Here is a 13,932-nt window from a genome sequence, read left to right on the forward strand (position 1 = left end):
TAGTAACTTATTCCATTGTATTCATTTCGTGGTACAAGGGTGCTCTTGTGATCGGGTTAGAGACCTTACAACCTCCCCAACGTGAAAAATTTGAGATGTCCTCATCTCAAGAATACATCTGGATAAAGTCTATGCTAACTACTTAGGTATATATATCCTTTGTCTAAAGTAAAGATATCCTTTGATAATAGAGTAGTCTTTAGCTTTATGCGTCTTATTCTGCTGAACTTTGATGAGATTCTGGTGCTTGATTTATTGCTCACTAGGATTAGCAGCTGCATCATACATTGCTGCTCTCTCATCAGCTTCATCACCCACATTTGGTTGTCTCACTGCGGCATTAGCGAAAGCTCTACTTCCTTGTCCTATGTTTCCTCTTCCTCGGCCTCCTCTTCCGTTTGGTTGACCTCGCCCGTTGACGTTCAGAGGTACATTATTAGCACCGGATGTTTGGGAAATCCTTTTTGGACATCGAATTTTTTAGTGTCCATACTCCTGGCACTCAAAGCATCTTATATTGGGAAAGGTAGCTGTCGTGGTAGCTACTACCAGACGATGGTTGTATGCAAGGTTGATTGGTCTGTTACTCCAGTTGTCTGTCCTGGCCCTCTTTGACAAATAGTATTCACTATCTTGGGTAGTCCTCTGAATCTCTTTAGCTAACGGTTTGGCCCTTAGCAAGGCATCTTGCAAAGTTACTGGCCTGAGAGATTCTAGTCAGTTGTTCAGGGGGTCGATGAGTCCTTGGAAGAATCGTGCTACCTGTTGTTCCAATGTCAGCTTAGGAGCATATCTCCGAAGAGTGACAAACTTTGAATAATATTCTTCGACAGATGAAGTCAGCTGTCGAAGGGAAAAGAACTCGTTCATCTTCAAGGTTTTATAGGCGGGTGGTAAGTAACGCCCCATCACAGCAGCCTTGATGTCTTCCCATGACTGGGAAGATCCCTTGATATCCAAGTCCCTGCAATGTTGTTTCCACCAGATCTTGGCATCACCAGACAAGCGGAACATTGCAAGCATGGTTTGGTTCTCGGGTTGAGTTCTCACAGCTTTGAAATAGTCATCCATAGCCTCCATCCATACTTCAGCATCTCTTTCCACATTTGCCCCTTCGCCTTTAAAGGTTGGAGGCTGAGCTTGTTTAAGGAGGAGCTTCTTCTCTTGCGCGGTCGAGTAGAGAGTAGCAGGCGGTGCCTATCCAATGGTATAAAACTCATTACTATAGCACTCTTCTCAAATGAACCTAAGCTTTTCCATACTCAAGAAGAAATTTAACTTTTGGGCTTAACCATCCTACTTAATCTGTACATCTATCACAAAGGATTTTAACCATTGCACCATTTAAATTCCATTGAATCCATCCAAAATTGTCCGATAAATAATGGTAAAAACTTTACTCGAGAGCTTTGATCCATACTTATAACTTTAGGTGCATCAACAGGCTACCTGCCCGCAGCACTAGTCGCACCAACGACTTCTCAAAAAACATCATGTGGAACCCACTGAATCCCGACAAGCTCAACGAGTAAAACTCTTTAACATCACTCAGGAGACAATCCACTAGACAAATCCAATTTCATTATTCTGAGAAACATCATGCTCAAGCTTTGAGTACGAGCTATCCTACTATCCCTTATTTTTTTAAAATTTCAAACAACATCATCTTCCAATTCGTAAACCTATAGCTCTGATACCAGGTGTGAGGTCCCCACCCCGTCGTATCAAACAACGGATCTGATGGTAAACCTGGTGGCCACTAGATCTATAGCGGAAGCAAACAAAATGGTTCAGGGTTCAACTAGCGGACGATCTCTCATCACAAAGTGAGTCGAGTTCGAGCCTACTAGCAACGAGATCTAGCTCCACCTCGCAGGGGAAGCGTACTTAACTATCTAACGATCCTAACACCCACCTTCCAAGAGGAGAGAAACCCCGAGTGCCTTTTTTCCCATGTTTCAGAGGCACGTACTTTCGAGGATTCGCCGCTCTAGGGGCAATGAGTAATACTAATATCGAGTAAGCACTATGGGAACAGAGAGTTCCCGACCAATCGGGACCACCCTTCTCGTAGGCATTGGCAACCTGAGCCAAGCCCCCACTTTCCACCCCCACACTCACACTTCCTCGTGTAACCTAATTACTACCACAAAGGTTGCTCAACATAGATATTCCTTGTTTAATTCCGAATCACATGGTTCGTTAAAACAGCCCTTCAACCAGTATTGCAAACAACACCAAGACAGAATTCTAGTAAAAATTCTACTCAAACTTATTCATAAAAATTCCAATGTTCTGGAGGTACAACATCCCCTCTCCAGCGAGAGTTTACTCCTCCCGTTGTTACCTAGCTGCCCATACAACTAGGTATGTCCACCGCATAGAAAGCACGACATGGACATTCCCACCGCTTAACCAGCAGACGTGGTTCCCACCGCTTAACCAGCAGTCGTGGGTATCCACCGCTTAACCAGCAGTCGTGGATTCAAGAGCCCTTAACCAGGAACTCTGCCCCCTATGATCAGTAGGGGGGTCAGGACTGATTCAACATTGGAAATAAAATGAACATGTTGAGCTAAATTTTCCCTAGCAGACATTCTTTCCTATTGCAAACAGCATACCCATCAGCATTACCTTCCTACTTTAGAACTTAATGTACTATGCATTCAATGCCGAGGTTTCTGTTAGATTTCTCCAACATGTTCGGGGATATGTTCATTCCTAACTAATCCTATGCAATGTTAATTAAAAAACTTGAATAGAAAATTGGGACCTACCTCTTTCATTTCTTCGTCAATAGCCCGTGAGATGGCCGGTATTTGCTCGTCCATGGGAGCCTTTCCTTTTCCGTTGACATTGCTTGTTCCCGCCTCGCGGTCGTGGGCTCCACCGAAGCGAGTTCTCTTAACCGGGGCCATTTTTCTCACTAGTTTAAATGATTAGCTTGGAGAAAGAGCTAAGGTTTGCAAGCATCATAATAGTCCAATGGGTAGATTAGTGACATTAATTAATCCCTCCTATATGATAGATCTAGATTTTTCATAAAGCAATCATTAAGGATGGCACATAATCCTATGGGAACCGGTCTAAGATAATTATTCGGCTTACATGATCAAGAATAATTAGGATTTCACTATTGGAATTACCAGAGAATTGGATTAAGTATGATTAAACTATTTCCTAGCAATCTGATGATGCAGATTTTCCCAATGCATATGTGTGAGGAAAAACCAATTCTTAGAGACTTATTGACGGATTAATTTCTCCTTAATTACGTCTTAATGCATAAGAGAAATGAATTCAATTAAGCTACAATGTTAATGAGTGATTACAATAGTGATTCTCTTCAATCTGCACAAATACTAGCTTACCGATTAATTACTATGCTATCTAGAGAGAGAAGATTCTGATAATTATGCTCTAATCATTAATCGAGAGTGAAGAATGGCTGATAATTCAGCTATGGAATGATGATTACATAATAGAGTACAAATAAGGAGAATTTAGAGAGTAGTCATAGAGAGTTTCGGCTAGGAATAGGCATAATGTACGAGAAATTTTTGGTGGTAGAGAAAGGGATTTTCAGATGACATTAATTAAACTGTCGTTACCGTAATTAAGAGCTGGTAATCTTCTCAATTTTTCTGATCTAATCGAGCTTCTTGAGATGAAAATTTGGCAGCACCTCCCTCCTAGCTTCTTCTTCAATAGGTGTGTGATTCGGCAGCACCTCCCCAATGTATGTGGGTGTGTGTGTATGCACTCTGTGTCTGTGTGATTATAAGTGTGTGTGTGTGTGTGTGTGTGTGTGTGTGTGCAAGTCTTTAAATAGGCTCCTACAGGCTGAAAATCGGTTTGGGTTGCTAAATGCATCTGGGAGCTTCTCCAGTTAAGCATGGCAAGTCCAGTTCTCTGCCCACCAAGTGTCAGGTTGGCTTGGTTAATTGGTTCTGAGACTGAGTTGCAGGCTTGGCAGCTTTCCCAAGACTCCCACAAAGCAAGAGGGCGCCCCCTAGCTGCTAAAGCTGATCTGGAGTGGCGTGGGACCTGTTCCCACACAGTCCCGGGCCCCCGGTGCCTCCCGGACAATTTTGTGAAAAATTGGTTTTATGCTAAAACGGGCCATACGAGTCGGATTTTGATGCCGTAAATTGCTATACTGAGCTCTAACTAAGACGTACGGGTCTGAGTACCTGCCATATTTAGCAGCCCCCCCGGGGTCCGAAAATGCATTTTTTTCAAATTCGGGGTACAGGTGCAGATTTCCGAGACGGTCGAGACTGGACGGGTCGGGTGACCAAAAACTTACTATTTTTAGAAATTTTTCACAAAAAATATTTTAATTCACATTTTGAAGCTTTATAACATTCTAAACATCATGGCACTTATAGAATCTGGAAAACTGCTAAAAATAGTAACTTATTCCATTGTATTCATTTCGTGGTACAAGGGTGCTCTTGTGATCGGGTCAGAGACCTTACACTCCTCAAAAGCTGCAATCATCCGATCTTCTGGAACATTTCGGCTCTTCATCTCAGCTTCGTAACATGCAATAAAACCTTCTGTATCATATCCCTGAAAATTATAATACTTCTCCCGAACAACATCAAGTTCTAGCTCTACAACATCATCAGTCTGCTTTTTTATCTGCATGGCTTTTGCTTCCTGTAGATACCCCTGAACCAATTTCATCATTTTTGGAAAATCTGTAACTGCGAGACTTTTATCAAATCCAGTGGCACTCAAATCTTCAATAAACTGCTTTAACTCTTATGGAATCTCCATCTTTACCTCCCACCCCGGCTCGTTTCACGTTCGGTTCACCAAAGATGTCGGGGGATATGTGTTCAAAACATGAGCCGGGCAGGTGCCGGGACTTTGGCTGTGGGAGGTGTGAGAGACTAGATGCAAGACACAAAGAAAAAGACTCTGAAAACATCTTGAATGCTTCAAAATTGACAAGCAAAATGTTCCAAGCTGCTAATGATTAGCTGAAGTGAAATTCACTTACAAATGTTTGCTGTTAACGGCACTGATGGTGAGTTTAATTCTCTCAAATTAGATCATGACTATAAATTTCTAACTTATGCCTGCCGTTAGAGTCATTTGAAGCTGATCAGGACGTACATATATGATGAAATTCCCTATTTGATTCCCTTGTAATTCTCAATTATGGTAGAGGGAGGTTACCCTCTCTCCTTATTCCTTACGCTTGACTTATGCTCGTCGACAGAGAAACCTATTTACTCATGGATGAGAGAGACCCTCTTGCTTGCTCATGTATGAGAGAGAGAGCCGCCTTCGTTCTCCTTTCTTGCTTATGTCTTCCTGCTTCTAAACTCCTTGCTCTCCCACTTCACCCTCTCCTTGGTTTGAGAACGAGAGTGTTCTCCTTCAAGCTTCTCAAAGGCCGGGAGAGAGAGAAACCTCGGCTTGGCTCCCTTCACCTCCTCGCCCTGGCTCCCTTCGCTTTTGCTTGCTGGTTAACTCTTCATGCAACTCTTCAAACCTGCCTTATCATCTCGTCGTTTTTCTTGCCAACACTCATGCAAAAGAGCCTCCATTAATAGCATGCTCTCCCTCCTTTAGCAATGACGGCGCCGTCGTTGCTAGGGAGACATAAAAAACCCCCTATGATGTGGTAAGCTCGAAATTCGACAGCGCCGTTTGCGGCGGAGACATGACCAAAACTGTTCGCCTTGGGTTGCTCACCAACACTCGCTTCATGGCCATCCTGATCCGAGGATCACTGCGCTTGTAGTGAGCGGATTTCTCTCCGACGCGCTGCCTGCTCACAGCTTGCACGCCATTCCCCCAATTTCCTTCTTTTGCTTCACACTTCTTAACCTGAATTTACCCATTGGGCAGCCTTATTACCCCATTTGAAGGGCATCACTTTGGGCATACATGCCGGCCGTGCAATGTAGTAGGCATCAAATTTGGCGTACATATCGATTAAAGCATCGTCAACTTCCAAGCACCACATCTTTCTTCAGCTGCCCTCGATTGACAAAATCGTCGTGAATTTTATTGTCTATAACAGTATCTCGAATAATGCAAAAATTACCCAGCTCAACTGTGCCGACAACTAACACCTGACTTTGCCTACCAAGCCGTAAATCCCATTAGACTTCTTAAACTGCATAAAAGGCATAGAAACCTTTCCGAGACTGTAAAACTCCCAGATAGCATCCCGACTGAGCCGACCAAACTGGTACGAAACCAGCCCCGATGCATCTTAAACGGCCAATGACTTGGCAAGCATAACTCCGATCGTTGATCTAAAAAGATCGACGCGCTCCCCAGAGTGAGCACTTCAGGCCCATACATTCATTTCAATTCTGTCACCTTAGCTGCAGTTGCCCAATCTGGTTCAGATCTACAATCGACTTAAACTTCAAACTGCCATAACTTTTGCACCGTAGCTCCAATCGATGAGCCGTAAAGACAGACCAGTAGAGCACTTCAAGAACTGCAGTTCTAGATCATAAACTCCCATCTGTGCTCACTTCAAGCATACTCATTTTTGGCATCATTAAGGAATCTACTGGCCCTTTTAAGCCGCATCTGGCATACATTATTAATTAAACTTGGCCTGTTAACAAGCCCTGATCACTGACCATTAAATGTGTAGGATTTAAAGAAGCTTATCTTGCATTTCTCTGCTCTTTTTCTCTTCATGGTAGTTGAGATGCATGACAACGTGGAGAAGTTGACCACATTGAATCTTGCCCCTGTGTCAATTAATGCTCGTTGATATCTGCCACTTGGAAGTTTTACATTGATGCGAACATCAATTCCTATTTCCCATTGCTCGTTAGTGTGAATTATAGAAAGAGGAATTTGAACCGTATTTGCTGGTTGGGGAATTCTTTGTTGCTGTAATTTCTGTTTTCACTTTAAAATTCTGATTCTGGCCTCCTCTTGTGCTTGAGCTTTTGTCTCATTTGCTTTGTTCTTGCGCTCCTTTGGAGTGTGGATTTTTGCAAGCATCTCTGAGGTTAGTGGTAGATTGTGCTTCTTTAATCTGCAGCCACTAATTCAATTAGGCATCTCCTCTCCCTCTAATGTCACAAGCTTAATGGCACCGCTAGATGATATGTCATGAATCACATAGGGTCCATTGCCTTGCTTTTTGAGTTTCCGAGAATGTTGTTTCAAGGTATACATTAAGACATAATCCCCAGTAGCAAATTCCTTGATGATAACATGTTGGTCAAAGAATGATTTCATGTTTTGTTTTTGCACGTAGATTGATGCAACCACTCTCAATCTAGTTTTATCCAGTTTTTCCAGGATATCTATTTGATTTGATAATTCATGACCCGTCCATTCTAATTCTTTAGCTACCCGAAGTATGGGGATAAAAAATTCAAGTGGCAAAATTGCTTGAATTCCATAAACCATGTTGAACGGAGTTGTTCCGATTGAGATTTTTTATGCTACTCTATATGCCCACAAAGCTGAATGTAGCCTCTGATCCCAGTCTGCTCTCGATTCGCTAACAATTTTCGTGAGAATTGTCACCAAAATCTTGTTCATACTTTTTGCTTGGCCATTAGCTTGTGGGTGATAGGGAGCTGACTTCTTGTGAATTACCATGAATTCATCCAATAGGAATTCGATCACTTCATTGACAAAATCACTCCCTCTATCGCTCACTATCTCTATTGGTAAGCCATACCTGGTGAAAATGTTCTCATACAAAAACTGTGGTGTCGTTTTCGCATCATTTTTGGTTGTTGCTTTCGCTTCAACCCATTTTGTGAGATAATCTGTTGCCACAATAATGTATTGAGCGTGCGTTTTATATTTAGGAGGCGCAATTGGTCCTACAAAATCTATTCCCCATTTTGCAAACGCTCTTGCCCCCATCATTGGCCTCAAGGGCATGTCATCTCGTGCTCTAGGAATTTTTGTCCTCTGGCAATCGTCACATCGTTTCACAAACTCTTTAGCGTCCATGAATAGTGTAGGCCACCATATGCCAGCAATAAGAATTGCTTTGGCCGTTTTGTCAGCTGAGAAATGTCCTCCAGCTTGTCCGCCATGTGCTTGCTCTAAGAAAGGGAAGTGTTGACCGCTGGGTCAACAACACAACATAACTCAAGTTTCGTACCAAAGTCTTATCTTTTGCGAGTTATAAAATGCTACGGATTATGGCTATAAACGTCATTTGTAATGAGTAGTTATTCTAGTTTCAGAAGCCGGGGTGCAATGGCACTTCCAGATTGTAAATACAAAGCCATTTGACCCTTTCAACCCCATTTTTGGTTAAACCTAAGGTAGCCTTAGTATATAAGGTACCTAGGTCATTTTGTAAAGAGGACTTTTATCATAATCAAAACTTAGCGCTGCCGTCTACTGTGTGTGAGAGAGAAAGAGACTGAGTGTGAGCTTCATCCTCTTGCTACGCCCTGCTCGCTCAACACGTTGGAGATCCGACTGCACCATTGCTGTAGGCTCGAGGAGAGCTACACGACAACGCCAAGCATTCCATGCGAGACGAAGCGCACATGCCGACGCATCTATGAGCTATTTGTGGCCGTAATTGTATCAAACGATGTCTGTTTTCTGCATACTAGTAGTCTATAGAATCGTGGCGACATAAGCTACGCATAGGTACTTATAAATTTCAGTTTCGGGCACTTTCAAAATTCTGTTCTGTCATCCTACGCGTTTTCCACAGATGGGTTTAGAGTGAGGGTTTTGAGTGTAAAAGCTTAGGGACAGGTGTATCCTAGTGAGGGGATGGTGTTCCTTAAGTTTCGTATGAATCTGGCATGATTAGGTGAGTTACCTTCCGTATGTGTGTATGTGGCTAGGTGTTGTAGTTGAGAGCAGTGAGGTTCTTGATTGTGCTTTAGTTGGCCTTCCTGAGTGTTGTATGTGTAGGATGGTCTCAGCTTGACAAGCTTAAGAGATTTCCTCCGTGTGCCTATCGTGTCATCTGTGTCCTCGATTGACATTATGTTGATCTAGGTAGTGTTTGCATGCACTTCATGGGTGTGTGAGTCGCTTCCCGTCCAACATTGGCACCGCTGCCGGGGACACAAGGACCTAAGTAGGTTTCCTACTAACACTCGTGTGATGGTTACTTGATTTAGTTTTGGCTAAAGAAAGCATTTTTCTTAAGTGGATCCGGAAGAGGATATTCTGTGATCAAGTGGATAGCCAGGAAGTGTGTGTCTTGCCGAGGGTCTGCGACTAGATAGGTTCAATTAGGATCTATGGATTATAGTAGTTTTTGGTGGTCGAGTGATTTGTGAGGTGATAAAAGCGTTTACTAGTCCGTGTGTGGTAGTGAAGCGTTTTTCTACTCATAGATACAAAACCCCATATGATTTGTAGGAGTAGCTTTAGGTAAGTGATCCGATTCTGATCTAGAGCTATTCATCACTGAATTATTTGCTAAAGTACTTCATTGCATTTGAAATCACGGAAAAGTGTGCTTTTGAGGGTAAAAATGAATTAAACAAGCTTTTGTGGATATTTTTGCATGACTGACTGATGCTGTGCATATAAAAGAGCATTTGCAAGGGTTCTGTGAAGAAAACCTGCAATTCTGTAAACATAGACATCCTACGCGTAGGATGTCTCAAAGGGGTTCTGGAGACCAAATTTGAAAATTCTGAGTGCACCAGTGGGTTCAGAGGGTAGGTTTTACCCTAGTAACATATTGACTTGGGTGTTTTCCCCTAATTTTGTTGACCAAAAGCCAAAAGGCGGAGTCGGAAAACGTAAAATTTCAGAAAAGGCTTAAATTGAGTGATTGTTGCATGTTTTTGCAATTGTGAAGCATACTTGCACTTGCTGAGAGCATAAAAAAGCATCAGCGACACTTCAGTTTCAAAAAATCAGCAATAGACATCCTAAGAGAGGATGTCTACAGGGTGATCTCGTGGAAATTTTGGAAATCTGAGGTTACCAGTGTGTTTAGAAGGTAGGTTTTACCCTATTTTCACCTGGAAAGTGGAAATTTGACCAAATTTTGACAGATCAAAGCCAAAAGACGAGAATTGCCAGACATCCTACCCAAATTGTGTCCAAAAGGCGGAGTCAGAAAACGTAAAATTTCAGAAAAGGCTTAAATTGAGTGACTGTTGCATGTTTTTGCAATTGTGAAGCATACTTGCACTTGCTGAGAGCATAAGGAAGCATTAGGGATACTTCAGTTTCAAAAAATCAGCAATAGACATCCTAAGCGAGGATGTCTACAGGGTGATCTGGTGGAAATTTTGGAAATCTGAGGTTACCAGTGTGTTTAGAAGGTAGGTTTTACCCTATTTTCACTTGGAAAGTGGAAATTTGACCAAATTTTGACAGATCAAAGCCAAAAGACGAGAATTGCCAGACATCCTACCCAAATTGTGTCCAAGGCCTAATTTTGAGACCAAACCATAGGATGACTCCAAAGGCATGTTCTAAATGTTGTATTGAGTGCATGTGATAAATTTCATCTCATTTGGGTCAGTGAAAGGAAGATTGAGCAGACTTTAGCATTTTTGACTGAAAAAGGCGAGAACATCTAAAATTTGGGACTTTTGAAATCCAAACCAAAATCTAAGCATAACATTGGGTTGCTGACATCAAGGGGAAGCTACAGTGCAAGTTTGAGCTGAAACAGAGAAAAAAGACATCCTACGCGTAGGATGTCTCCAGCTTGATTTAGGACTCCAAACCAACCTATGAGCACACCACTGTGATCAGCACATCAAGGAGAAGCTGGGGTGAAAATTTCAAGTCATTCTGAGCAAAAAGACATCCTACGCGTAGGATGTCTCAAGGCCATTTTTAAATCCAAACCAAATTCTTAGCATACCATTGTGTTGCTGGACTTAAGGGGAGTCTCTGGACCAAATTTTGTTAAATTCTGAGCATATAGACATCCTACGCGTAGAATGTCTCTAGGCCAGTTTTAGGGTCCAACTGTACTTTTGACCATACAGAAGTGTTCACAATGTCACAGAGATCCCAAATATTTTTTCAAAATTGAATTTGGACTCATTTTGACCAATCTAAACTACATTTCACTATTTTGGCCATAACTTTCACAAACGGTATCGGATTGGAAAAGTTTTTATATCAAAACGTAGCCTGAGAGCGGCTTTATAGATCTTAAAGAAAAACTTGAACTAAATGCATGCCAATGGCAACCATTTAGTTCAAATTTGAAAAAAACATCGTTTGAGGCCTCATAATTCATCCGGAAGTCAGGGGTGTCTGAAAGTGACAATTTGCGAGAATTGTGACGAAACGGTTGCGCTTTTGGACATAGTTTCGACTTTTCCCTAACCAAAGCACTTGAACACAGTGGACTAAGTCTACTTGAACCAAGCAAAAGATCTTAAAGCCCAGAAATCATGTCTACCCTAGATTCAAACGCAGCTTACACAAGCTTGGAGATCCCGACGATAGAGGAATATCCTCCCACAATGGATCTTCCAAACTTGCAATTGATAAAGACCCATCTTGTTGAGAGAGTTTGGATGATTGGTCATGAGAGTGAAGGACTATATAGATACATTGACGACAATGAGGTCAATCTTTATAGGTGCTTAGATCCATACCTAGAAGAGATAACGGATTACAATCTCTTATATGTGTACACATACGGAGTCGACTGTCAATGGAGATCTATAGTTGTCGACAAGTATGGACGAGAATACAGAGTTGTAGAAAGCACAAATCCACAGACTGTACTAGAAAGAGGTGGATATTTGGTCAATGAAGGACCACCAATGCCTCCACCAAACACAAGAATTCCTATAGGAATTCCAAGAAGAGAGCCACCAGGATTCCCTTCAAGAGCGATAACGAGAGAAGGATTGGGAGAGTCTCTGGTTAGACTTGTAGACAATCGACGAGTTAGACCATCCCAAGTCCAGAAATGGGTAAACAGAAAATACTCAGGAGATAAAGATCCTAGGGATCACGTAGCGGCTTTTAGAAGAGTGATTAGAGTAGAGGAAGTTTCAGATTTTGTGACACAGTTTGCGGGATTTGGATTGACTCTAGAAGATGATGCAGCTACATGGTTCGATTCGGTGGAAAAATGGGATTTTGAGACCCTAGATGAGTTGTTTGAGGAGTTTATTGAAGAATTATCACCAAAAGGCATTGCTCACAACACGGTCTTGCAAATCCATAGATTCAAACAGAAACAGAATGAATCAGTACGCAAAGCATCATTACGGCTCAAGAGATATGTTAAGCTCTGTCCGAGAGCGGAATTACATACGCAAGCACGACTGATGCTGATCTTTATCCAAGGAATGAGACATGCGGGCCTTCAGAAGGATCTGCATATGATAAGAAGGATGACGCTAAACGAGTTGATCAAAGAAGCTCTTTATCTAGTGGATAACTGTGAGGCATACAAAGAAAAGGACTTAAAGAGTGAAGGAGATGACACATCCTCTCAGCACAGTTTTTCACAGATAAGTGAGTCCATTTCCAAGCCAACAACACCTATTGATCAAGAAAATCTTATCGATGACTTGGTCAAGAGGTTGATTCCTCTTGTAAGGTCTGATTCGGGAGAGCTGAAGTGGTGTGAAATTGAGAGAAAATGGACGAACCATACGGGGGAAGAGTGCTATTATAGCATGGAAAGTGCTAGGGAGAGGTATGTACAACCTGTTCTAGAAGCACCTACTCCACCTAGATACATTACGGGGAATGCGCCAGGACCAGTAGGAGTTTTAAGGCCACAGCTTGTCTTAGGACAACAACCTCCACTGCCAAGTGCTAGAATGCAGGTAGACATGAGGTACATGCCAATGATGAAAGCATCAAATAAACCAATGCAAGTACCAGCTACAATGTGGTATAGCAACCAAAGTGGGTACTACCCTTTGGAGCAACAAAATGTGAGAGCAACACATGGAGTGGTGAGGCTGGTACAACCTCCACCTCCTGGGTTTCAGTCGAAAGAAAGAAGATATGAAATGGACGAAAGGACATTGAGATTCATTTCAAATAGCGGCTTATCTAGGTCAAATTAAAGCTTGCTTATAGCCAAGAGGAAATGCTAAAATAATCTCCTCAACCATAGACAGATTGTCACAAAAGTCGTGACAACCACTTGGTCAAACAATGTCCTCATATGGAGATCACTGAAGTAAATGCCTATTGTCTTGAGTGTGGCATCACTCACTTGATCCTCGATTGCCCAAAAAAACCAAACCAAATCAGGAAAATCACGACAAATGTTCAAGTGGTTACGACAACACAAGCTCAAAAGAAAGCTGATGAGAATCCAGAGACAAAGAACATGGAAAGTGACATGAGTCCAAAGACAGATGATGGACCAAAGACAGACGCACCTAGTCAGAAAACAAAGGATCTGTACAATCTATGGATAGTCAACCCCATTCTCTAAGAACACTACCGTCCTACATGGGAGAGTACGAGTTCAAGACAGATGTGGTTGCAGTCCCATCAAAGAGACTGTCTCCCAACAAGGCCATCGATTCAAAGGGGCTAGTAGATATTCTATCTAATCCAGTCACCTGTACAATAATGTTAGCCGAGTTGCTCAGAATAAGACCAAACATGTGGGCTAATGTGGGTAAATGTCTATAGAAATTCGGTGTAAAAACCTCAATGACTCAAATCGAGGAAGGCATCAAAGAGCTTGAAATGCCTCAACTAAATACTAGGCCAGTGCCATTAAACAAGGTAGGCGAGTATTACGAGGGAGAAGATGGAAACACCACCCTTCCTGTGGAATTCATTGGTGTACAAACCATGGCAATCCTTGACAGTGGAGCTGGTGTGGCCATTGCAACTCAAGAGGTTTGGAAAAAATGGGGAAACCCTTCCTTGAGATTCACACGAATGACCTTACAGCTTGCAGACGGACACAAGGAAAAGCCCCTATGACTGCTAGAAAAAGTAATTGTTACTTCTTGTGGCATTAAATATGAA

Source organism: Adiantum capillus-veneris, chromosome 20 (assembly GCF_014529385.1).
Source record: "Adiantum capillus-veneris isolate H3 chromosome 20, ASM1452938v2, whole genome shotgun sequence".
NCBI lineage: Eukaryota > Viridiplantae > Streptophyta > Polypodiopsida > Polypodiales > Pteridaceae > Adiantum > Adiantum capillus-veneris.